The sequence below is a fragment of the Equus caballus genome, chromosome 6 (genome assembly GCF_041296265.1).
Source record: "Equus caballus isolate H_3958 breed thoroughbred chromosome 6, TB-T2T, whole genome shotgun sequence".
Lineage (NCBI taxonomy): Eukaryota > Metazoa > Chordata > Mammalia > Perissodactyla > Equidae > Equus > Equus caballus.
The window spans coordinates 1,520,328-1,546,656 of NC_091689.1; the positions used below are offsets into that span (position 1 = coordinate 1,520,328).

The 26,329-nt window shown below is 37.6% G+C and overlaps 1 long non-coding RNA gene across 2 annotated transcripts in view; it reads left to right on the forward strand.

The window, feature by feature from the left end:
- The first annotated feature begins 8,649 nt into the window (after window positions 1–8,649).
- The window catches only part of LOC111773821 (uncharacterized), a 52,530-nt gene continuing 34,850 nt past the window's right edge, over window positions 8,650–26,329 (forward strand). For both annotated transcript variants that reach the window (XR_011440226.1, XR_002808442.2), the window contains exon 1: window positions 8,650–8,827. This is a non-coding gene — a long non-coding RNA (uncharacterized lncRNA). The remainder of the gene's footprint in view (window positions 8,828–26,329) is intronic.

The window sequence follows — 26,329 nt, forward strand, 5'->3', positions numbered from 1 at the left end:
CTTATTAGAGCCCAGTTTTCTGAACTTAGTATAGAATTTTTAAAATAATATTTCTTATATTTATTTCTTATGTGATATATTATGACTTTTACCCTGAAAATAAAGATATGGGGAATTTCTAGTATCCTCATATCTGCATTATTTTCTATTGAATAATACAGTTAAGTCATGGAAATTGAAGATTTCCTTCTTTCTTTCTTTCATTTTTTGAATATGAAAAGCTTTTACTCTGACTCTCTTGCCATTTTCTTTTTGTGCAACGTAATGAATTTTTCCAGTGAAACCCATTGAATTCACACCATATTCTAGGACCTGAGAATATGCTCTCTGCACCTTAAAAATAACAGTTTCCTCACTATTTTCCAGACCTGGCATGTTTTAATGAAAATGCTTGCGCAGAAGCCAGCATGTTACCTTGCTGCATGCCTTTCGTGACATTGATGCTTTTCTGCTCTATTTCCTAGATCATACTACGTGATTAACAGATTTCTCTTCTTTTGGTTTCTTATTTGTGTGCTACTATTTCTGTAAATTATTGCGAACATTCACTTAATCATTTTTTGATAATCAATGATCTACTATTATAGCACTTGAAGGATAAATGACCTATCAGAGAAATCATTATCGGCAATAGCTAGCATTGAGTACCTTCTGACTATGTGACACATTGTGTGTTAGGTACTCCAGGAATCACTGCAACCTCTGTCCAGATAGTCATAGCACTGGATTTTGTGATTTGAACTTTTTTGAGAATGAGACCCTGTGATTCAATGGATAATCCAGAGGAAGAAAGTCCAGTGTCTGAGAACTGTGTCTACTTCATTGTATTCACGTTATTTGATCTTTCTGCGCTTTCTTTCCATGCTATGCTCTCTTCTCCATGCCTCTTCCTGGTTGATTCTATTATACTTTGTATATACCTGTATTATGCTATCATTATTTAGATTGTAGTAAATTGCTGTAGGGTCCAGATCCCATTTTAAAATGTGAGTGCCTTGAGAATCAGCATAGTATCTTGCTCATTTTTATCTATCCTGTAAACACAATACACATTTGCTAAATTGTATTAAATTGGTTAAAATAAGGAACGAAATGGGATGTTTATTAACCTAATCATGGCATAGTTCAGTAAAGAGCTTCGGAAAAGAATCATAATACTACATGGGATTGTTTGTTTCTTTCCTCTTTATTCACTTCCAGGACTGACCTCAGATCAACAGACCAGGAATTTAGCAGAACCTTTACATTTTGAGTACTTACTGATACTACCACTGCCACTTGTGTTTAAAATTTTCATTTGGGGCTAATATTAACAGAGTCATTATACCTTTCTGTACAAACACTCGCCAATCGTAAACTTGACGTACACGTCTTGGATGTTCCTGGATAGTTTTATTCCAAATTACTTTCTTCATGAATCTTCTTGACCCACTTTCAAAGTTCCTTTGTTCTTGATCTAGAACAAAGATCAAGGGAAAGATCTTTGGCCTTTTTTCTCTCTTAAGTGTTTAGATTTTTTATTTAAAATGAGACTTTTTCAGTTGTGTGATATCGATGGTATTTCTGGTTCAGTAGAAGCTTTCTTGACTTAATGTGACCTGAAACAATCTGGTCCCGGATGACGCTCGGTCACTTCTGTAGAGACATCCATCAGTGCCAATGGCCCAAGGTCATCCAATTGTTTTTTTTTTTATTTTTCCTGGAAAGCAGATGGACCTCACATCAGGGGATGTCTTACAAGTTTATGAATTTTCTGGCCTAAGCCTATGTTATAATCCTTGTTGCTACGTTTCCTTTTATTTAATCTCTGACTCAAAATGAAATTTACAAGTGCAAATATAGATAATAATTGTTGTAGCAAGTAGCAAAGTTTGATTAGGGGTAAGAGAAATTTTAAAAATTTAAATAAATAATAAAGGAAAAATTCATGGTGCCCACAAATGACATTTGAGGAATAGTAAGATCTCAAAGCATACAATTGGAGCACACATAATTTTGGTTTTGTTTATTACACTTTGGTTATTTTTCACATCAATGGAAACAATGAGATTAAAAGGCAATGGGTCACAAGTGAAAAAAACACACATGTAAACGAAAAAATCATTGCTTTAAGTCTTAGCCCTGACACATATCAAGTGTACGGCCTTGGGAAAGTCATTTGTTTGAGCTTCTCAATCCTAGACTGTTCAACAGAGCTAAAGATAATATTCAAGAAATTGTTTTGGTGATTTGTTAAACTAAAATTAAGACGTGGTACTCACATCTTTATAAATGATGCAGCACCTCTCAGATAGTCTCATTTTCCCTTATTTTGTCCCTTCTCACTTGTTTGCCCGGGCATGCAGATTTATCATTCCCATTAAAATGAGCCAGTTAAGATGGGAACATTAACAATAGTAGCTCCACTAATTGGGTGTTACCTATAATGCAACACAATGTATTTTTAGCTTTCATAAGAACCCTTCAAAGTAGTAGTTGGGGTTTCTCTGAAAAATGAAAATTAATTATACCCTACCTTTCTTCTAAGTTTGAAAGCAATGAGAAGTAGACACAGGTGTCTGAGAGGAATTAAAAATATCAGCTTTTCAGTTGGAAAGCAGGGCTCAGTAATGCAGCTACAAATGAGCCTCCTAGTACATTTCCCCTTGAATTTAGACCATATTCCCCACCTACAAGTAGATAAAATACTCAGAAAAGACACCTTCCCAGCTGCATGAGAGAATTTTGATCTTCCCTGTAACTTTGAAATTAGAGAACCTTCAGATTCTAAATTTTGACTGACTTGGGCTCCAAACCTGCTTCTAGAAGAAAACCTTCAGACCTGATTGGGAGCATCAATTCATGATGTGTGAGTATAGGAACAGAATGCTTTAGCTCTGCACTCAAGATGTCATGGACAGTAGATGGGAATAGTCACTTTAATAACTTAACCTTTCCCAATAGAGGGTTGTGACCAATGGTGACAGACTCTTCCTCTCTCTCCAGTCAGGTAAATCTATCTCTACCTCCTGCAGAGAGGTATGTATAACATAAGAGTTTTAGAGACAGATAACTCCAAAATGTTGGTTCAAAACCATTCCTTCCTAGGGAGTAGAGTGGCTATCACTTTTTTGGAAACCTGGGGAGAGAGGAATGTGGTTCTCTCTAATAGAAGTTATTATTTATGCCAATTTACAGATAACATCACAGGGCCTCAGAGAAGTTAAGCCACTTCCACAAGATCTCACAGGGAGTGAATGAATGATAGAGCAAGGATCCAAATCCAAATTTTGAGATTCCTATAGTCTATATGTTTTAAAGGTAGCCAAGGAGGCAAATGCAACAAAACTGATGTGAAAAAAATGCTTTGGGACACTGCAGCTGCATATGACCAATAACCAACCACAGGTATTTATCTGATTTTGAGGATCATTATGCAAATCAAACATCTAATGCATATTAAAATGATTTATAACCTTAAAGTAATGAACATATTACTGATTATTATCACAGTTGATATTTCTCTACACCAGCTTCCTTTTCTGTAGTATAAGGTTAACAATTCTTGCCTTAGCTACTTCTTGGACTGCTGTGAAGATTAAATACAATAATACGTCTGAAGTTCTGCATAAGCTGCAAAGCACTATACAAATGAAGCTTACCATTATTGATTTGTACATTAATTGTTAGTCCTCAAACATGAGTTATTAATGCTTTAATGGTGAAACTCTTACAAAATGCTATTATAAAGTAAATAGAGTTGAGACCACAATTTCAGATCAACAAAATGTGGCCAAGAGACTGGTGAGTCTAATTGAACATTGCGTCTTATTGACTTTGTGGTTTTTTTTCTACTTTCCAGCTCAGAATGCAGAGAAGCTAAAAGGTGTGGACATTAGAAAACATCTGTGTAAATCCCATTCACCAACTTGATGACTTTCTTGATGCTCAAAAGGTAGTCCCTGGACCAGCAGTTTGGGAATCACAAATATAGACTCTCAGATCCACCTCAGACCGACTGAATCAGAATCCTCAGTTAAACAGCCTGTGGGAGCACTGCCCCGCGAGGGGAAAACGACAGTGATTCATTACAACACTAGAAGCCTGTGTGATTGTTGGATTTCTGGAAAACAACCAGGAAACTTTTTCTTTGATAGTGTTTATGATATACTTAATATATTTAGTGTTATAGTTGCCTTGTTCTATAATAGTTATTTAGAAAAACAAAAATACTAGACATCTGTGCAGACTTTTTCCTTTATTTCATGTTTGCACTTTCTTTCTTTTAATTAGTATACTTAGTTTCTAATTCATCTTCAAGTCCTCTCTGGACACGTGCATTCATTCCTTTATTCAGTAATCATTTTGTATGGTGATAATGTACCAAATACACTGCTGTATTCTGAGTACGTAATGGAAATCGAGACAGTACGGATTCTTTATCTCATAATACCTATAGTTTAATGGTGAAAGATGGAAACAAATAAACACATAAGTGTAAAATGAGAAAAGAGCTGTGAAGGTAACAGATAGGGTGGGGGGCAGGTACTACTTAGATGCAGTTACCTGGGCAGGCTACCAAAGGCAGTGGCATTGTAACAGCTTTGGAAGATGAGAAGAAAGCAGCCGCTCAGTAACTGAGCAGAGGCAAGACTGCTAAGGCTTTAAGAATGAAGAAAGTTTGGTAGAGCTTAGAAGCTAAAAGGAGGCTAGAATCTCTGGAATTTGTTGGGTGAGATGGACAGTGGTCAGAGAGGAGTTTGGAAGGATAAGCAGGGCCTAGATTAGCCAGTCTTGCAGGCCATAATTAGGTGTTTGAAACTCGATAGGAAGTCATTGATGTAGTTTGAGCAGATGGGGATGGAGTGAAGGTAGACAATTACATTTGAAACAGGTCCAATTTATATTTAAGAGTTGCCCTGGCTGCTGTATGGAGCATGAATCGGACAGAGACATGCTAGAATCCTGCAGGAGTAATACAGATGGCTTGGTGACAGTGATAGATTTTAGGAATGTTTGTTTGTGTTGGTGGTTCTATCCTCAAATCCATTCCTCATCCTTTCTCTTTTCTCTTCTTCATTTCAGGCTTTTTCCCCACTGTATCTGGCTTCTACTGACAGAAGGCAATGGTTGGAGCTTGGAAGGAAGGGTAACCTTTCCATAGTTGTAGCATTTTATCCTTGGCTCCAGCTCACTCAGGACTGCCTTGTTCTGCTTCCAGCTTCTGCAAGATGCTCCTAGCCTCTAGGCCCCAGTAACAGCATGTCCTCCCTTGGCTCTGCTGCTAATCTTTGGGTTGCATGACCAATTCCTGTTTAGCTTTTCAGCTCATCTATCACCTATGTAAGCAATTCCTTCTATTAGATTTCCTTTGCTCTAAACACATAAGTGTTTTCTCCTTTACTGTTTAGACCCTAATGGATGTAGAGAGTAACAGAAGGGAAAGAACCAAGAATGTCACCCAGATTTTGACTTTTCTTAATTGGGTACAAAGATTGGGGCAAGTACAGTTTGAAAGAGAGGTCAGTTATTTACTGTTGATCGTGCTGGTCTTGACACATTCAGTGCAAACATCTAAGAAGTCTAGAGCTCACACCAGATTCTGAGTTATAACTTTCTTGATCATCAGATATTGATGGTTCTTGTAGTCATGGAAATGGATAGTTCATCTAAGGAAAAATGTAGAGAGATAAGTGAAAAGAAATTTCGATTGAATCATAAAGAATTTGAGGTAGGCTGATGGAGAAAGAACCTGTAAAAGATATTAAGAAAGAGCTGAGAATTTTCTGGATTGAAATTAGCAATGCAAGTAGAATGTATAGAATACCTTTAATGTGTATCTCTCACAAATAAGTTATACTGCCAAATGAAATACCAAAACACAATTGGCAACACCATCAGTAAAACTAGCTGTAGGCCCTGAAAAATAGAAGACAGACAACAAGACAAGAATATTTACGAGTGATTAATTACACCTTAATTGTAAAATAATTTGGTATTCCTGGTTCTGGTGCACGTTGTGATTTATGTGCCCTGGGAAAAGTGCAGGGCTGCAGCCTACAGTTGGACAGCCACTGTTGAAAGGTCCAACCTAGTCGAGAGAGCCAATGAGGGTGAAATCCATTCCATCCTCCTCTAGCCAAACTGTGCACCCTGGTTGACAGCTATTTCTGCTGGAGGAAAAGAGCTATTCTGTAAACCCCTAAGAGATGGGAAAAGTCTTTTCTAACATACCCAAAGGTATTTGTGTATAAGCAATGTCTTTGGACCAGGGTGCTAGCCAAGTGTCCTATGCCACTTATCTCAATTTTAGGCTAAACTACCTATGATGTCAAAACTTAGGCAAAGTCCAGGCTGTACTGCTGAGGAAAAGAGATTTTGAGAGTAGTTTTGCTCAAGATATGGCTCTTAGACTATCTGCATCAGAATCACCCAAGAAGGCAAATTCCAGGACCCCACACTAAAACTCAAGAATTCAAACATGTAGGAGCAGGATCCAGGACTTCAATCTTTTACAGGCATAACAGGAAGCTCTATGCACATTACAAACAGAAAATAACTGCTCTCGGGACACTGGCATGTCCCCACGATGCAGACCCAACTTGGGAAAGAGCTATTTGACCCTGGTTTTAAAGACCTGGCGATCTACTTTTTGAAGACTGAAGGAAGACACACATTGGTTCTGGACTTTTCTGGAGGGTGGAGGTGGATACAAACCTGTAAAGTGTCCTAAATTACTCCTTCATGTTCCTGTTATTCTGTGAGATACCTCCTGGAAGGTTGCACAGATGTTGTTTTTTATGGAAGTACATGGATTAATCAATGCACATTTACTGATGAATTCCATGTATGATATTTAAGTGCATTTTAAGGCAGAATATTCAAAAGAACAATTTGTTCATCTCCAAATGATCTCACTCCTAGTGCTTTCCTCCTGGACACTTCCACCTCCCACCAGCCTACCCCTGATCATTAAGGCCCGTCCCTCAGAGCAGCCTTGGCTGATCAACCATATCCCAGCTGCTCTTCTCCATCCCAGCGACGGCATCATGTCCACGTCCTCCAGGGCCCCAGCTCCAGCCTGTGTTTATCTTTGTCATGTTTTTGTTTTCTATCTATCTCCCTGGGATGTACTCAACACTAGAACATAAACCTCATCTCAGTTGTCAACCACTGAAGATCCAGTGCCTGGCTTGGCGTAGGCAACCAATGTATATTTGTTGTATGGATAAACACAGAGAAATGGACCTCCGCGGGAAGAATTTAGGGTTGGGAGATGTCCCTTTTCAACTTTGTTTCTGAAATGATGATTCTTAATTCGAGTGGCGGTATAAGTTAAGCTTGCTTTAGTATTAGGCGAAAGTCTTAGGCATCTTTCAGAAGTCACTCTTAGACCAGTAGTCTTAGGAGTCTCTGGGAAGTTCTTCTGGTTAAAGAATTCGGAATCTAGGACCTCAGAAATCACTGGAATGAGTGTCTTTCCTAGTATTTTAATTACTAATTTGTAATGAGGACCCATGAAAGCAACCCTGACGTTTGCTCAGTTTCTCTGTGCTCCTCAGCGAGACACTCCTCTTACCTTCCTAAAAAAAATGCACGTCTGGAGGGAGGTGAAACAGTCATTAATCCTGGAAGGTGTTTGTCCTCCTTTCTTTTGACATTTTATTGCCCTTTAACTCATTTGTGAAAGATATCAAAGCAGAATCAGACTAGGGAATAAAAGCCCTTTTCATTAACATGGCCAACCTGCACAGATCTCTCTTTTCTTCCTTGTAGAGGGTCTTTGATCAGTACATGAGGAGAGAATTTATGAAGAAACAAAGTTAGGAAAATTTTACACCAACAGATAAAATATCACAGCAAAAAGTCACATATTCCATTTCGGAAGAAAAAAATATTTCCAAGCTGAAATCATAAAATTATTCCTAGCTGAAAGTATTAACCAGGCTAAAAAAGGAATACATCCATTAGTGGTATGGTTGGTTATTTGGGGACATAGGGAAAATGAAGATTGTCAATGCCCATGCCATTGATGTTTGGGGGGAAATGCATCATTTACAGGGGCTTAAACTCCAGCTAGGGGGCTTTGGCCCTTAATTGTTTTTAATTTCCAATCTGTAGGGTGGGGGAAATAATAAATGCTCTTTGCTTCCATCAGTTTTTAAATCTCTGTCTTTTAAAATGCTCCTTTCTGATATGGAACTTGGTGGTCATACTATGTAAAAGGCCTGCGTTTATGAAACATGGAACAGGGTTTGAGACAGTGGGCAATTTTAAACACAAGACTTTTGTGATTTAATAATATATTATCTATTAAGTATTTTTGTGTTAAGTGTTGAGTATTAAGTCACTCTGTAAGCCCTTGAATTAAAATATTCTGTAAGCACTCAAGTATAAAGTATTAATGTTACCTCACAAAATTGGGGTTCTCTTGCCCAGTGTGCATAAACAGACAGTTAATTACAGCATCAGCCTTTGGGGAAAGAGATCAGCTTTATTCTGTGAGACTGATCTACAGGCGGACAGTGGACTTGGGCTCGCAGGTCTGTCTCCCTGATTCAGGATTTGGGCAAAATTTAAGAGGTTATGGAACACAGGTTGGCACGTGGAAACGCTGGTGGGGTAGGTTTTGATTGGTGGACTTCAAGCATTTATGTTGAGGTAGGTTCTAAACATTTATGACAGGATTCTAAACATTTATGATGAGGTGGGGAAAGAATTTTAACACCTGGTCTTCCTGAATGAGGGACCTCTTGCTTCCGATAAGAGTTCAACTTTCCAGTTCCGCCTCTGACCTGATCCTTTAGTTCCATGGGGAAGAGCATCTTTGGTTCTTCCGTCACTTCAGGTCAGGATTTCTTCCTCTGCACAGGCTCTGGCCACATGACTTTGCATGTTTTCTGAAAGGCAGTTCTTAATCACTCTGTTGATAAGAGATGGCATCAGTTGAACTGGTCCTGGAGGGCCCTCAGTTACATTAATACTATCTATTAGGGATTTTTGTTTAATTCATATCATTAGGGTATATTTCCATGGATTTTTAATTTTATTTCTTTTAGTAGAAATAATTTTTAGAATTTAGAAATTCTTTTAGTAGAAATAATTTTATTTCTTTAATTCTAATTAGGTAGAAAACTTACAAATATAGAAAAACGTGAAAAAGGAAGAAAATCATGACTTGTAATAACTTGAATCAGGGATAAACACTTTTGATATTTTGGCAAATTTCCTTGTAACATCTGTGCAGAGATATGTGTAATACACATGCACATAGTATGTTAAGTATGTACATATTCACTTATATATTGAGCCCAAAGGTCTAAGTTTTTCCTAGCACATGGAGGTAAAATGAGGTCTCTTTTAGAATATTCAATAAATAATACCCATCATGTAGTATGTACAAAGCACTGTCTCAGTCACTAGGGGCCTAACAGGAAATAAAAACCAAACATCTCTGTCCTCAGGGAGTTGATTGGGGAAGAAAGCTCAGGAATTACAGTGGTTTAGGCCCTAATTTTAGTCTTCAAAGGCCCCACACCTTTTTCTGCAGGTGTGTCCTCTGCTCAGGAGTATGGTCATTATGCGTCTTCAGCTCTAGCCTCTTCCTCTTCTCGTCACACTCCTGTGAGTGCAGCCTTTGACTTGTGGGGATGGGCTATGTCTTGGCCTAGCCAACCCCGGTGCTCACTACGCTTCCCAGAGTCAGACCTAGCATGTGGCTGCCTGGAGCAGGCGTGGGGTTGAACACTCTGGGAAGGCTAGTGATTTGGTGCCGGGTGATCACTTCTACACACCTTTCATTGTATAGAGAAGAGGCTGAGTGCCACTGGGGAAGGCGATTACACTATTGTCCCGAGTGATCAGCTCTGGCCCCAGAGTCGCATACCCTCTTCTGCACTACAAAGGCCTGGAGTTAACCAGAGCATCATCTTTAAAGGTAGCTTAGCATTCCACTGTTACCCAAGTGTGTTTCTTCTGAGTTTTAAACTCAATACTAGTGACTTGTCAGGATATTCCACTCGGGCACTTATAGTGTACTCGAAAGAGTTCTGATTAATTACATTTTCTCTATGCCATTACATTTTATATGACATTTTAGGTACCCTGTTACATCGGAACCCTGAATAGCTGCCTAAAATCCCATCCCGTAATCTGGCTCTTCTTCTCCCATCACTGGCCCTGGGACAGGGGAGCATGTTTGTTCTTTGCCTCTCCATCCCAGGCAGACCCTTTTCATAATTCCCTCCAGCAGTGTAATGACTTGACACATAACAAACCTCTGCTTAGGTTCACATGCCAGAAAGTAAAATATAGGGAATAATTTATAACGTTCTATTAGATTTGGCTGCTCTTGGTGCCTACAGCCTCAAGACCAAGGAAACCCTGGTCAGATGCCTGTCTGCCCAGCTCCTGTTTGCCATTGTTTGTCAAAGTGCAGTTCTCCTTCTTTTAAGAGGATTGTCCCCATGCCTGTCCCCATGCATGTCTGTCCAAAGCCTGGAAAATCTCTCAAAAAGCAAAGGGAATTCTTCTTTCACTGTCTGGCGGGTAACTTCACAACTCTAACTTCTTATACCAGAGTTTGCCATATCCTGAGATGACATATCCTCTTTAAGAGGAACTCTTCTTGTAGACGTAGTTCTGTCCCAATTCTCTAGGCAGACAGGACAATCAAAACACTCCATCCTACACCAGTATGTATTGAGATATCTAGTCTCAGATAAAACTGAGTATCTATAGAGCCAAGCACTCCACTGTGATTCCTTTAGTTAGTCTTGTCTCCTACATGAAGTGGTCATTCCTGCGTCTCTTCATGTCTTTCCCATGGTTTTCAAAATCTTACATCTGTATTTTCTGTGAGCAACTGTCTAAGCAAAGATATGTGCATGTATGCACACATGAACACACACACACACACACACACACACACACACGTTACATGCACATATTTATCTCCAGGAGAATAAACAATATCCAGGTATTTAATATTCTTTTCTTTTTTTTAAAGATTGGTCCTGAGCTAACATCTGTTGCTTATCTTCCTCTTCTTTCCTTTCTTCTTCTCCCCAAAGTCCACCAGTACATAGTTGAATATGCTAGCTGTAGGTGTTTCTAGTTCTGCTATGTGCGATGCTGACTCAGCATGGCTTGATGAGAGGTGCCACGTCCACGCCCAGGATCTGAACTGGTAAAACCGTGGGCAGCCGAAGCAAAGAGCGTGAACTTAACCACTCGGCCACGGGGCCGGCCCCCTACTGAATATTCTAAATCTTCAAACATCAAAGAACACTTTTACCAAAGAAGAAAAACAGCATTTAGAGACAAAACTGCTAAAAAATATACATAATTTACATTATATTCTCAGACTAAACATTATCATTCACAGTCAGGTAAATACTATCTTCACACATTTCTCCAAGGTAATGACTGGGGACTTGTTTTACATTCATGCAACTAAAGAGCTCACTCAAGTGGATTTCCTAGAAAAAAAGAACATCACATTTTGGAAAACTATTAAGATTTTTTTACATATACATTAAATTTTGTTATATAAGCTTCTTTTAACAACATTACTGTTAAACCCTATATTGACTTTTGTATAATAAACTTTTCGCTTAATCTTATGTGTATTTTCCCTCATCATTAGTAATTTTTGAACACCTCCTTTCAGTGGCTGCTTCAATAATGTGGATCTACAATAACATCACATTTCTTTTAGTTAGAAGAAGTCTATTCTGTTTCTATTTTTTTTCCTACTACAAGCAACATTGGAATGGTCATCCGTACAAGTTTGCCTGCTTCATTTATTGGTTATTAAGACATGTCCGTATGAGTGAAATTGTGTCATAGGATCTTATGGTTGAACCTCAGGAGAATAGGTTCCTATTTACCTGGCCCTGCTACATAATACTGTGTCTTTTTTGTGGAACTGATTAGACTAGTATCTTATGTTCATTGTTATTAAGTCACGTTTGTCAAGGCTCTTGTCCTTTTTCTGTAGTTGAACTAAGGGCAACTCAGTAAGATCTTAAATTTTGTTGCTTAAGGTCTCCTTTTAGGAAAGCCTTCTTTACTTTAAACAACTGGTATTTACTAATAACACATTTAATTTAATTATTCTTATACACTTATTCAATGAAATCACAATGAAAATTCTCATTTTTCAAGCATAATGAAAACTGAGTCTAAACATCAGACTCTTCAAAGAGTTAACACACAGTTGGCTGTGACCAAATCCAGGTCCAGAGAGTTGTAAGCAGATTCTGCCAGAGGTCTGTGTGCACCACTGGAGGATAGTTGTGGAAAGGGCTAAGCCTCCAAGAGCCATCTTCTTTTGACTCTGAGAGGGTGTTAGCACCAGATGGAATGAGGTCTGCCTTCTACGGGAAGAGCACCGTCTGCCCTGTACCACAGTGGCAATGCATTTCCCACACAATGTAGTTCCATGCTGACCACATCTGGTGTGATGGTTACTCACATCTGTGACTTATACATGATCAGACTCACTGAGGTTTGCTCTTCTTCCCGTTTCCAATTGCTCTCTTTCCTCAATCTTCTCTGTCTTTGTTGTCATTGAATTTCATTTTAGTCTGTAGTCAAATTGAGGGCTTCTCTAAAGTTTAATTAAAATCCTGTTTTTTGGGTTCCTTTCCCAAAGTTCTGCTATGTCTGCCCTTTCTGGAATGGTTGGACATTTGATTGACTAAATAAACACTCAGAAATGCATATAATTCTATAGTCACTCTCTACCTGTCATCAGTCAGTGAATTGTTTGTAAATGAACAGATATGATTTCCATTTCATCTCTGAATGTTTGTTCCTTCATTAGATTAGCCAGAGTGATCAGAGGAAAACTGTTTTGACCTCTGGAAAACACACTTAAGGGTATTGTCTCTCTGTCTCTCTATCTGTCTGTCTGTCTCGGTAGAAAGACAGATGATAGATAGATAGATAGATGATAGATGATGATGATAGATAGACAGATAGATGATAGAGAAACATATGATAAATAGATAGAAAGACACATGATCATGATAGATGATAGATAACGATGATGATAGATGATAGGAGGATAGACAGATAGATAGACAGATAGATAGATATCATAGGTACTGAATGCCACACACATGGCAAACACGAAGTAGGTGTAAGTTCCTTCTATATTCCAAAATTTTTACATTTTAACTTAGTAATGTAAATTTTTACATTTTCATTTAAACATGTAAAGGCCTTAAAACTACATTATCTCTGAAATGGTTAAGTGAGAATTTTTATATGTTACAAAACGCTATGTAAATATGTATCTTCATTTTACATATTTAAACACAAATAATCTAGGTCAAGTTTATCGTAAATTAACACATTTTCTATACTTGTCTTTGGCTAAGTGATTATAGATAACAATCTGAAATATGCTCTGCCTACCTAGAATCCTGATGGAGGCAGGCAGTGAAGAGCTCTCACCATTATGCTGAATTATGGGCTGGACACAGTCGTTGGTGGTATGAGAGGACAGTTTTCCCTGTGTAACAATTACAATGCAGTTTCACTCATAACAGAAACGTGACACATTTTCTTAGTGTTAGACACACATAGCCTATGCAGTTGTGCCAGTGTTGAACTGGAATTTGAGAGTTTTAATGCATTTTTGAGATACCACACATACGTGAGAGTATAGCCTTTGTGTGATAATTGTAGATCTGAGAGGAATAACAACTGAGCACCAGTGACTAATCAACTCTCCTATTCAACAATGTATCCAATACACATCTCTTGAGTGTCTACTACTTGTAGATTACAAAGTGAATGAGTAACAGGGAAAGAAATATTTTGGGATAAAAAAGCATTGCATATCACATAATCTACCATGTTACACATATCCAATGAAAAATGGAAATTGCAAAAATGGCAAAACTATTACTACTGTTATGATTTTATGCTGTATTAAGAAATTACCAATATCTTGTGAATAGAGGAGGTCATTTGACTTGCCCAAGACATGGAGAATGTTAGCTTTTTTGTCAAGAATATTCCATTTCACGTTTTTCAGAGTCAACACAACTGCCTTTGCTATGAGGGAGTTATCAGGCGATTTTAATGATATCGTATTGTTTATTCTGCTACTAAGCTAAAGAGCATTACGTGAATGTGACAGGTGTTAGTCTGTTTTGTTTAGATTGTACAATGTGATCTTCTTGGGCAATGGAAATAATGCAAAATGTCAAACACACACACACAACCACACACTCAAGATATGATTGATTAAAATGAAAGATGAAATTTGTGAACTAGAATGCTTTCTATTTTGAAGAATAATAATTGTTTTCAGTGTAGGAAAGGAGCTATGCTATGAGAACTTCTGCTGTTATAGAAACAACAACAACCATTGATTGAATTCCAACCTATCAGGGAAACAGTGGATGGGCTAAATTAAAAAAAGAATCCCACTAAAGCAAAACATTGCAATTGTTTATGAAAACATGATGTAAATGAGAAGTGGAAGTTTTAATTAAAATAATTGTTTTAAAATGGTTTATGCAAGATTCTAATTTAGAAATTTACCGTTTTTCTCTGTCACCACCATTCTTTGATAAGCTGACTTTAGCAGCAATGAAACAACTCATTACATTGCACAGTATGTTTTTTAAAAAATAATTATTTGGTTTATTATGATTCCTTTAAAAAAGAACACAGATTTTTTTCTTCCCCAAAATTTGTGTGCACAAACATACACACACATATACCTTTTATATTTCCTAATTCTCTGCAAACTCTTCTTTAAAAAACAAATTAAGGATACAATTATTTTCTTTAAGAATAAATATAATATTAGTCTTAAAATTCTTTAAACTACTTTAATATCTTGTGGAAGTGATTTGAATTTAAAAAATAAGTAAAAAATAAAAAAAGCATTTTGTTGCTTTTTCCGTTATCACAAAATTCGAAACTCATCCCAATAGGTCTTCTGCAATTGCATAAAACCTTTACTTTAAAGAGCTTAATAACTTTGGCTATGTCAACTTTTTTTTTTGAAGATTGGCACCTGAGCTAACATCTGTTGCCAATCTTCTTTTTTTGTTTCCTTCTTCCCCCAAAGCCCCCCAGTACATAGTTGTATATTCTAGTTGTGAGTGCCTCTGGTTATGCTATGTGAGACGCCGCTTCAGCATGGCCTGATGAGCGGTGCCATGTCCGAACCCAGGATCCAAACCGGTGAAACCCTGGGCCGCTGAAGCGGAGCAGTGAAATTAACCACTCAACCACACGGCCGGCCCGACTAGGTCAACTTTTTGATCCATGATGCCCACTACTGCATTTCACATCGCATAAGTTTTCTCTGTTTCTGCAGCAAGATCCTTCCTCTTGGTGTTACAGTTCTTTTTAAACTTCTTCATGTTGTATCTCTATATCTTATCTGCTTTCCCATCTTTAAAACTTCTCTCATATGTGGATTGCCTTTATTATTTTTGTTCACTTGATACCTCCCATTTTCTTCAAAGAGACTTTTAGATTCCTGTTCTCTATCTATCCAAAACATTCTGTCATTATTTTCCTCCCTATCCAGTCCAAATCCAAAGACCACCATAATTTCAACTATTTCCACGCCCCATAGTCTCTGCTCCTTTGTCTGTCTACATCTTTGCCGAATCTTATCTGTTTCTAAGCTCACTCACATGGCTATTAGAAGGCCTCAGAAGATCTGCTTTCAAGCTTACTCACCTGGGCTCTCCACAGGGCTGCCTCACGGCATGGCAGTAGGCTTCTCCAAAGTGAGTGTTCCAAAAAGGAATGAGAGAGCACTCCCAAGAGAGAAGACACAGTCTTTTTATATAACCTATTCTTGGAAGTGACATACATTACTTCTGCTGTGTTCTATTCATTAGAAAAGAACTAGGGGAGGTGATTACCTAAAGACGTGCACACAGCAGGTAGGCACTGGGGTCATCTCTAAGTCTACCTACTACAGAGGGAGAAAAAAATGATATTGAAAAAAATCAACCCAAAAGAAGCAATACCAAAAGAAGCAAAAATAAAAAGAAAACACAAAGTGAAATGGTATAAATAAGCCCAATGTATCAGTAATCACAATTAAATAAGCATATAAAAGTGAAGTATTAAATGCAGAAATTATATTATATTCAAAATATAAAATACATGTGTGAGGAGAACAAGAGTCGAAAAAGAAAAGATATAACTGTTCTCATTGACAGATAATATGACTATTTTCATAGAACATTCAAAATAATCTTCACTCTCAGAATTTATTAGAGTTGATGCTCTCTAATAAGGTTTTAGGATTTAGGTTTCAGGATACAAACTCAATGTACGAAAATCCTATATGCCAGAGACAAAAATGATTAGAAAATATAGGGTATATAACTTGAGTGCACAATAGCAATAAAAGTGATGATTCCCAGGAATAAGGCTGACCAAAAATATTCAAACATCTGGGGATAAGATTATAAAATAATGATGGAGGACATAAGAGAAAGACATAATTGGAGAAACTTCAACCTATGCGTGGGTTGGGAAATATCAGGAACATCAAAGTGCCAATTTCCTTCAAATATATAAATGTAATATAATTGCAATTACCAACAGGTTTCTTGGTAGAATTAGAAACACCACCCCTGAAATTCACATAGAAGAAGAAGTAGGCAGACTAATCCACTAATTCCCCCAAACGACCTCTTGTTCCAGGGGGATCTAATGGCTCATAGACCCTTGGTGTGAAATCTGGACTAGTCTTGACTTTTCCACTTTTTCAAGCCTCTTCAAATAAACACTGTCTTATTTTTCACTTTCATTAATAAACAGTCATGTATCGCTTAATGATGAGGACACAATCTGAGAAATGTGTGATTAGGTGATCTCATTGTTGTGCAAACATCATAGAGTGTGCTTACACAAACCTAGATGATCTAGGCAACTATGCACCCGGGCTCTATGTACTCTCATGGGACCAGTGTCATATACATTGTCCGTTGTTGACTGAAACATTGTTATGTGGTGTGTGACTGCATTTCCAATCTGTGCACTTATCTGTTTTCACTAAACATCTCGTGAAAGCCACTGTTGCTTTATATAGGTAACAGAAGACTATAAGATTATAATATGGAAGCTTATATATCTTCATGAAATTATCATGATCTTTCATGATCACGATCTATCATGATCTAGCATGATCTTTGTACAGTGGGGGAATTTTGCTCTTCTTCTTAACAGGAATCTATATAACAACACTGGCTTCTCTCTATAGCTTGTAATGAAGCCAGATTAATCTTTATAAAATTCTAATTTAGCGAATCCTATGCTTAAAGCCCCTTAATGGTTTTCCATTGTTCTTATAAAGTCCCAAACACTTCACATGACTCATAGAGCCTTGTGTGATCTGCCATTGCCTACTTCTCCAGCCTCATCTAATGCCACCCACCCCAAAGCTGTAGATACATTGCCTTCTTTCCGTTCCTCAAGACGCCATATGCTTTATCCCCTCAAGGCTTTTACACAGGCTAATCTGCCTTTCTGGAACCCATTTCCCACCATCTCTCTTCACATGGGCAATCTCTACTTATTCTTCAGGTCTCAATTATAATTTTTTTGGTGAATCTTTCCTTAACTCTTCACCTACCAATCCCACTCAAAGTGTTACAATTTCAATAGTTCCTTCTTTGTACCCCTCATCAAAATCTGACTAATTTCTGTTGTGTTTCTTTTCCCTGAGTCTATAAACTCCACAAGGAGTGGGGCTCTATTATTCTTCCCTACTCTATATCCAGTGGCTAACATAATGACTTGTACATAGTAGATACTGTATATATATTCAAGGAATGCATTAATTTATCCTTGAGGAATTAAGAATAATTAATTGATTTTGACTAGTTAAAATATAAGGTAAATGTGGTTTTTTTAAACATATTTCTCTCTACTTATCTCAATTTCTTAACATTTGTTGTCATTCTATTCTTAAAGATTGAAAGAAGATAAAGTAAACAACAGAACATTTTTACAAATTCTAGAAGAAATCAGATTTAAGCAAACCAAAAATCTGAATGTATTCAATAACTTTTTTTTCAGGTCTTCTAAAGTTGGGAAATAGAATTAAACCCTTCACAAGTAATGATTTTTTTTTTCCTTTCTCTAGTGTAACTCTACTTATTGGGGTAGGGTGGTCACTGACTATTTTTTGAACAGGAATTCCTAGAGATTAAGGAGGAGCCAAAATATTTACCAGAGTAACATTTGATGTTAACAAAATAAAAATAAACTCATAACCCTGATATGTTTGACACTTTCAATTCAAGCACTCTTAGTTGGACCATTCTCTAATACTTTCCTTAATCATTTTCCTTGTTTGCATCTGTGCTCTCAGTGTTGCAATAGTCCTATACAGTGTTTGGAAACTATAACACAATCCCACTCTCAAAATAGAAAGGGTGAAAAAAAGACCATCTACATTTCACACCCTGTCATGTTCCAGCTACTCTAGGTGATTAATGATAATGGCCATTTGCTCAAAATACAGACTCATTTCACAAATAGGATTGGAAAACAACTTTATGATAAAATATATTCTTCTTATATGGTATATACCTTTCTTTGCACATAAAATGGAAGGCATTCTTAAATTCTATATGTACATAATAGTGCATGAAATTACACCTTTCATAATGTTGTGTATTGAAAGCAACTGGATTGATTTGGTCAACCAAGGAACACAGCCTGTTTTCTTCAGAACTGTGAGAATTATGTTTCTCGATACCTTGCAACCTGCAGAAATCTTCTAATGGAAGAATTATACATTCCACGTTTATGGTTTATTTTATGGAGACTCTGTACTTGATGTAGAAGAGAGAGGTTTGGAGTTTCCATCATGATGCCTACGAGGAATCTACTTATTTACATAAACTTTATGATGATGAGCTTTAGAACAAAAGGTTAACTGAATCAAAGGGGAAGTCATCAATGAAGAATTGATCCCTCTGGAAGTGATACAATTCTCTCACTCTTTTAAATTGTGTTCACTTCTCTTGGTGAAGAGAACTGAAGGAATGGCTCCCCATGACCCATTTTGTAAATGATGAAATGTTCTAGGCCTACACTGAGGTAACGGGGAAAGTTTGTTTCCAGTATTTGTTATGCATCTGATTGTTCCTCTAATAAACTAAATGTAATTAAAAATAGAGCGGGGCCATTGCATTTTAATAGCTTGGATTCCTCCCTGTGGAAGAATCAGCAAACAGAAAATATTCAGCTCCCCAGCACCTGCCAGGCAGCTTTTGTCAAGATTAACAGCATCTCACCAGGTTATTAGAGGAAACATAAATACTTTTGAGGCTTTGTGGGTAGTTATGATATCACGTTTTATTATCTACTCCTAAAATGGAATTATTCACTATAATTGCTTGCCAGTCACAGGCCAACAAACATGACAGAAGAAACCCTACATACCGGGGAGAGGGGTTATAATGCAAAGGCAGCTGACCTAGAGAATGTTTTTAAGGACATATTATTATGTATTTGCAATAATCATAATTAAAATTTTACGGCACTTTACAGCTTCTGGGATAGACGCATATTTGTGCCTTGCAATTTGAAGTGGGCATAGCAGTTATTTGAATTCCTATTTGAATAAGGAAATAGGGGTGTAAAAGTGTTAAGTGATTTGCTCAAGAATCCTGCTGCTAGTTAAGTGCAGAGTCGAGAATGAGCCCCAATCTATGTTCTTTCTGCTGCACTGGTGCTGCATAGCCTAATTTAACTTCAACAGCAGACACACGGTGTTTGCAATTCCCTTCTGAACCACACCCTTCTTGGTGAAAAGAAGATTTTGAAAAAACTAAACTTTCCTGAGAGGAATGACGGAGAATAACCTGAAATTTGATGTCAGGCACAGGATATTTGAGAAAATGTGGGAAGTCACTGTCTCTGTGAGTGAGATGAGAAATATGATCCATTAGAAGAAACTTTTTGTTTTTATTATTTTTATTTTTGTTCACTCTATTTCCAAAACAAACTTGATTATCAAACAGTGGAACGAGTCAAGAGAATGAGAAGACAAGTACAGACTGGGAGGGAATATTTGTAAAACACATTGTTGGATAAAAGGCTATGTGAAATATACAAAGAACGCTTGAAATTCAGCAAAAGGGAAACAACTCATTCAAAAAATGGGCAAAAGATTTGGACAAATGCCTCAGCAAGGAAAATATGCAGATGACAAATAAACATATGAAAAAGTGCTCAAAACCATATGCCATTAGGGAGTTGCAAACTAAAACAATGTGATAGCACCATACACGTATTATAACATCTAAAATCCAAAATGCCAACGATGAGGTGAGGCAACAGGAACTCTCACTCATTGCTGGTGGGACTGCAAAATGGCCGCTTTGGAAGACATTTTGGCAGTTTCTTACAAAACTAAACATACTCTTACCATTTGATCTAGAAATTGTGCATCTTGATATTTGCCCAAAGGAGTTGAAAACTTAAGTTCACACAAAAACCTATACATGGATGTTTATAGCAGTTTTTCATAGTTGCCAAAACTTAAAAGCAACCAAGATGTCCTTCTGTAGGTGAATGGATAAATAAACATCCAGACAACGGAATATTATTTAGCACTAGAAAGAAATTAGCTATTAAGCCAGGAAAAGACTTGCAGGAAACTTAAACACATATTACTAAGTGAAAGAATCCAATCTGAAAAAGCTGCATCCCATATGATTCCACATATATGACTTTCTGGAAAAGGCAAAAATATGGAGACAGTAAAAAGATTGGTGGTTGACAGGGGTTGTTAGGGAGGGAGGGATAAACGGGCAGAGCACAGAGGATTTTTAGGGCAGTGAAACTACTCTGTATGATACTACAATGGTGGATTATGTCATTGTACATTTGTCAAAACTCATACAGTATACAACACCAACAGAGAATCTTAACGTAAACTGTAGATTTTTGGTGATTATAACGTGTCAGTGTAGGTTCATGGGTTATATCAAATCCGTCTACTCTGGAACTAGATGTTGATAGTAGGGGAGGCTGTGCTTGTCTGGGAACGTGGGGTATATGGGAATTCTCTGTACCTTTCTCTCAATTTTGCTGTGAACCTAAGACTGCTCTAAAAATAAACTTTGTCTTTTTTTTCTTTTTGAGGAAGATTAGCCCTCAGCTAACTACTGCCAGTCCTCCTCTTTTTGCCGAGGAAGCCGGGCTCTGAGCTAACATCCGTGCCCATCTTCCTCTAGTTTATACGTGGGACGCCTACCACAGCATGACTGCCAAGCAGTACCATGTCCGCACCCGGGATCCGAACCAGCGAACCCCTGGCTGCCGAGAAGCGGAACGTGCGAACTTAACCGCTGCGCCACCGGGCCGGCCCAAACTTTGTCTTATTTTAATAACTTTTTTAAAATAGAAAAAGTGGTATGGGGAATATGACATCTATGTGCGGGTGTTAACGACACAGTGTGTGTCCAGCATGGAGTGAATCAGTGATAACATTTTAAAATCCATCTGAGGTCTCAAGGAAATTTGGAGAATTTTAGATCAAGACTCCTGGGTCCCACATTTTATGAGACTAAATGAATATCATGGCAGAATTTCTCACTATATATTGTAACAGTACCTGAAGGCTCATTCTATTTATTACCATACAAGCTATCACTGCCAGGTACCCCTGAATCCTAGACTATCCAGATAGGAAAGGTTCATTACAGTCCAGTTAGTTCAATGGGATGGAATATGGGAATGTGCTCAAAATACAAAATTTCTGGCAGAGAAGGCAGTCCTTGAAATAACTGAAAGAAAATAAAACGTTTTGTGTGCTCAAATCCTTTATTTCCTGCATTATATGGTAGAATCACAGACGGGGTTTCCCAGCTATAACCCCATTACCTTGATTGAAACTTATCTGGGGGTTAAGAAAATTTTAATTGTTTCCTTGTATCTTATTTTCTATATTTTTTTCAGTTTGAAGTTGTCTAATAATATTTGAATCAGATATGTTTTTGCATTCTGAGTTTTCCTCATCTTTTCTTAATAGAATATTACCATCAATTAATTTCTAAGTTTGCCTATTTTCTTCCTCAAGCCACAATCTGAAAAGTTCTTAGCAAAGACCACTTGCTCTCTGCTTTTCTAGCTTGTCCTCCTGAATCCCTGATCCCCAAACTTACGTTTAATAGTAACCAATGTGTCACCAATTTTCACCTCAATCTGCCTTTCTTTGATGGAAAGTCCTTCTCAAATTCTTACTATTCTGTCTGGGAGTCCTTGGGTATATCTCTTTTGGGTTCATAAAAAGTATTTCTATTATCATAGAACCCACCATGTTCCTCCGGGCTGCATCCAATTCTTGACCACAGCTAACAAAGTCACTTGTGGTCCTCTGATTACTACTGCCGCAGCTAGTATTTTCTAAGAAGTCGCTGAAATTTTTCGGAAAGGTGTTGCCTCCTGACACATCCTTTAGGCACCAAACCATGTAGTTCATCAACTCTTGGGGCACATTTTCACTTGGGCAGCAAAGCAATGTGTTCCAGGGTGTAGAGAGACCTCTGCTTGCAGCCTCATGGAGTTCAGATGGGAATCCTTGGGCCTGAGCCAAAATACCAGCTCCCAGTCAAACATTGTGTCTTCCATATTGTCTTCTCCTCCCCTCATTAACCTCTGTCTGCTGTAAATGTCACTGCTGGATTTCAGGAGTGGACAAAGCCTATCTAGTGCCTGTATCCCCACTATACCTGTCAGTCTCCTGGTCTGGTTATATTTTATAGGAAGAAATTTCCTTTCTGAACATATCTTATCCCTAATGATTTCCTTTCTTCAGTAAAATAGATTTTGCACTTTAAATGACTCATCAAGCATTTATGAGCTGAACACTGACACTGGAGGAGGGATGTTTTAGGAGAAGGGAGAAAAAGTGGCAAAAACCACAGTCCTACTGTAGTGGCACTGTCTTTCGGTAGTCCTTTAAAAGAAAACATACTCTAGAATGGTGACATAAGAATATGAAACTTCTGCTTTTGAATTATGTTTATATTCTAACTATTCTAATTCTTACCATCTGTATTTCAACCACATATCTGACATGAAATAACAGAACATAAAGGGGGTCCAGAACCCTGTAGACGTTGCTAAAATAGGTAGCAAAGAATGTGAATAAATATGTCATCCTTTAGTCTACAACCCTACGATTTATTCACTGTCATAGATTTGGCTGCATAGTTTCTGGTTGAGATCATTAGTTCAGCATACACTAATGCAGGACTTCCTACCTGCCAGGGATGTGCAGGATGCAAGAAATTCAAGACATCACTGTCTAACATGGAAGCATATTTCCTTCATTTTATCTTCTTAATATTTGTCCTTGGCAGTAAATTAGAGCATACATATTTTTGGAAATTTACTTTAAGCCTTTGAAACAATGATTTTTGTCACATAGCTTATAATTTTGAATGAAATCCTGAGCAAACCCACCAAATTAGGTTGTTTTAAGCCCAAATCTGATTGCCAATTAGGGATTGGCTTAGTAAATCCAGATACTATTTCTAGAGTCTTTTGATTACATGCTTATAGAGAGTTTTTATTACAAACTCAGTAGGTTTCAAGCTGAAATTCATAAATGCTCTGGATCTGAATTCTACCCTAAATGTAAAATGATTAAATGAGTCCGCGTCTACCCTCAAAATTTAGGACTGATTGGTTAGCCTGGTTGGTTTTTTATGTTTTCTAGACCTAGAAAGCTAGATTTTAATAATGTCTTATTTTCCTTGCTTACATTCTGTCCTTGAATTCTTCTAATATACAGTCTAAATACATACCTTTATACATAATATGTGTATATGTCAGTTGAGTTTTGTCTCTGTGGAGTAGTGGAGAATAAGCCAGACAAGTAGCCCCAAACCAAAGCAAGTGGGTTAACAGATGGAGTGCACAGTATGAAATTAGAGAATAATTGGCAGGAATTTTTTTAATGACCCATCTGGAATCCAAGGGTCAAGAGCATCAATTCTGATATTTACACAGGATCACAGCCTCACTTTACATTTAACTTCTAAGGTTACTTTCTTTAAAAGAAGTCATCATTACAAAAAAAAATTACTTAGAAAATAAACAGTAACAGTAAGTTACAAATTACCACAGAGTAACTGCTGCATTATTATAGAATAATGGCTTACGCATAAAGAAATAACATATTACGAATTGTTGTGGTTAATCACATTAAGAATTCTAAATCTTCTGTGCCACAGTATACAGAACTGCAAAAGATGTATTAGGGTAGGCTAGATTAATGGTGGTCAGTCAACATAAATGGTAACCACCATGACCACATTCCATAGCATATAGAACAAAGAAATTTGCCTTTAAGTAACAATACAAGATGAAGGGTTTTTGGATTGGTGGGTGGCTCTGCTCCATCAGGGCACTCTGGGACTTAGGCTGATGGTTGCTGTGATAGGCCACATAATGCCAGTCCTCACACCCAAGATGTCCACACTCCAATCCCTGAAACCAGTGAATACGTTACCTTATATGGCAAAAGAAACTGCAGATGTGATTAAGCTAAGGATCTTGAGCTAGGATTACCCTGATTTATCCAGGAGGCCTAATATAAGTTTCAAGGTCTTTATAAGAGGGAAATAGGAAGGTCAGAGTCAGAAAAGACAAAGTGGCAACAGGAACAGAGTCAGAGAAGAACATGAAAATTGGAAGCAGAGGTCAAAGATTGAGAGAGACATTCGAAGATGACACACTTCTGGCTTTAAAAATTCAGCATGGAACCACAAACCAGGGAAAGAAGCTTGCCTCTAGGACCTGGAAAAGGCAAGGAAAGGAGATTTTCCTAGACCATCCAGAAGGAACCAGCCCTTTGGACACCTTGACTTTAGCTCACTGAGACTGATTTTAGACTTCTGACCTCAAGAACTGTAAGATGCTGAATTTGCGTTGCTTTAAGCCACTAAGTTGTGGGAATCATTACAGAAATAGAAAACGTATTCATTGGCTTAACTTGGGACTTCCAAGGCTGCTATGGCCATCACCATTACAGCTAGTGCAAAGAGATGAAAGAGAGCACTGAGATAGGGACAATGGGACAGGAACCCTGCTCTGTTAAAGGGCTTTGTTGGAAATGCCTCATATCACTTCAATTCATGCAGAATGAAGAGAATTTGGTCCATGGCAACTTGGAAGCTGGAAATTGAAAATGTCTTGGAGCCATGTGAGCAAATAATTCTACTGTGGAGGAGGAGGGGAAAGAGTTAGGAGTTTGCTGTAATGGGGGTGATGGTGCCTAGTGTTTGATCTATCTTGCAGTCTAAGTAAAGCACATGAAGTATATAGGAAGTAATGCAGTACAACAATCATTTAACAACAACAGCTAATGTTGATTGCAGGTTTCCTATGCACTAGTCATTCTTGGTGAGTTACATGTGTTCAGTCACTTAATGTTTCCATTATGAGGCAGGCACTATTGTTATTCCACTTTACAGAGGAAGAAAGAGGATTACAGAGGGAAGCAACTTGCCCATTGAAATATGGCTAGTAAATGGCCCAGGCCGGCTGACTCTGGAACTTGGGTCCTTATTCTCTCTCTATGCTGTCTTTTGATTATATCTTCATATATTAGAGGGGGACATTCTCAATACTGAAAATAGGCCAGTGGGCAATGGTTAGTTACCTCTTTGGTTGTATGAAGAAATAATTTGCAAAAGCACACATTCCCCTTATACAAATCTGCCAAGAATTCTTCAGTCTGTGAATTTTACTTACTCTTCTAAGATGAATAAGATTTTAATTTTATTATTTGTACTTGGTACTATTAATCAACACTGAATTCATTGTATGACTTTTTCTTTTATTTTGCACAATAATTTTTAATTCTACATAAATTTTGGAACTTTGAGATACTATTTACTATATTTCTATAATTGTCATATTCATTTATGTATTCATTCAAAAATATTTACTAGGTACTTACTATGCACCATTATTGACACTACTTTGGTAAGCAACATAGATTTTGTTTCTGCTTTTACAGAACTTAAAATCTAGTGTGAAGGGGCCAGCCCAGTGGCACAGTGGTTAAGTTTGCACGTTCCACTTTGGTGGCCTGGAGTTCACTGGTTTGGATCCTGGGCACGGACCTACACACCGCTTGTCAAGCCATGCTGTGGCAGGCATCCCACATACAAAGTAGAGGAAGAGGGGCACAGATGTTAGCTCAGGGCCAGTCTTCCTCAGCAAAAAGAGGAGGATTGGCTGCAGATGTAAGTTCAGGGCTAATAGTCCTCAAAAAAAAAAAATAAATCTAGTGTAAAGGTGATTTATGCAAATATTAACT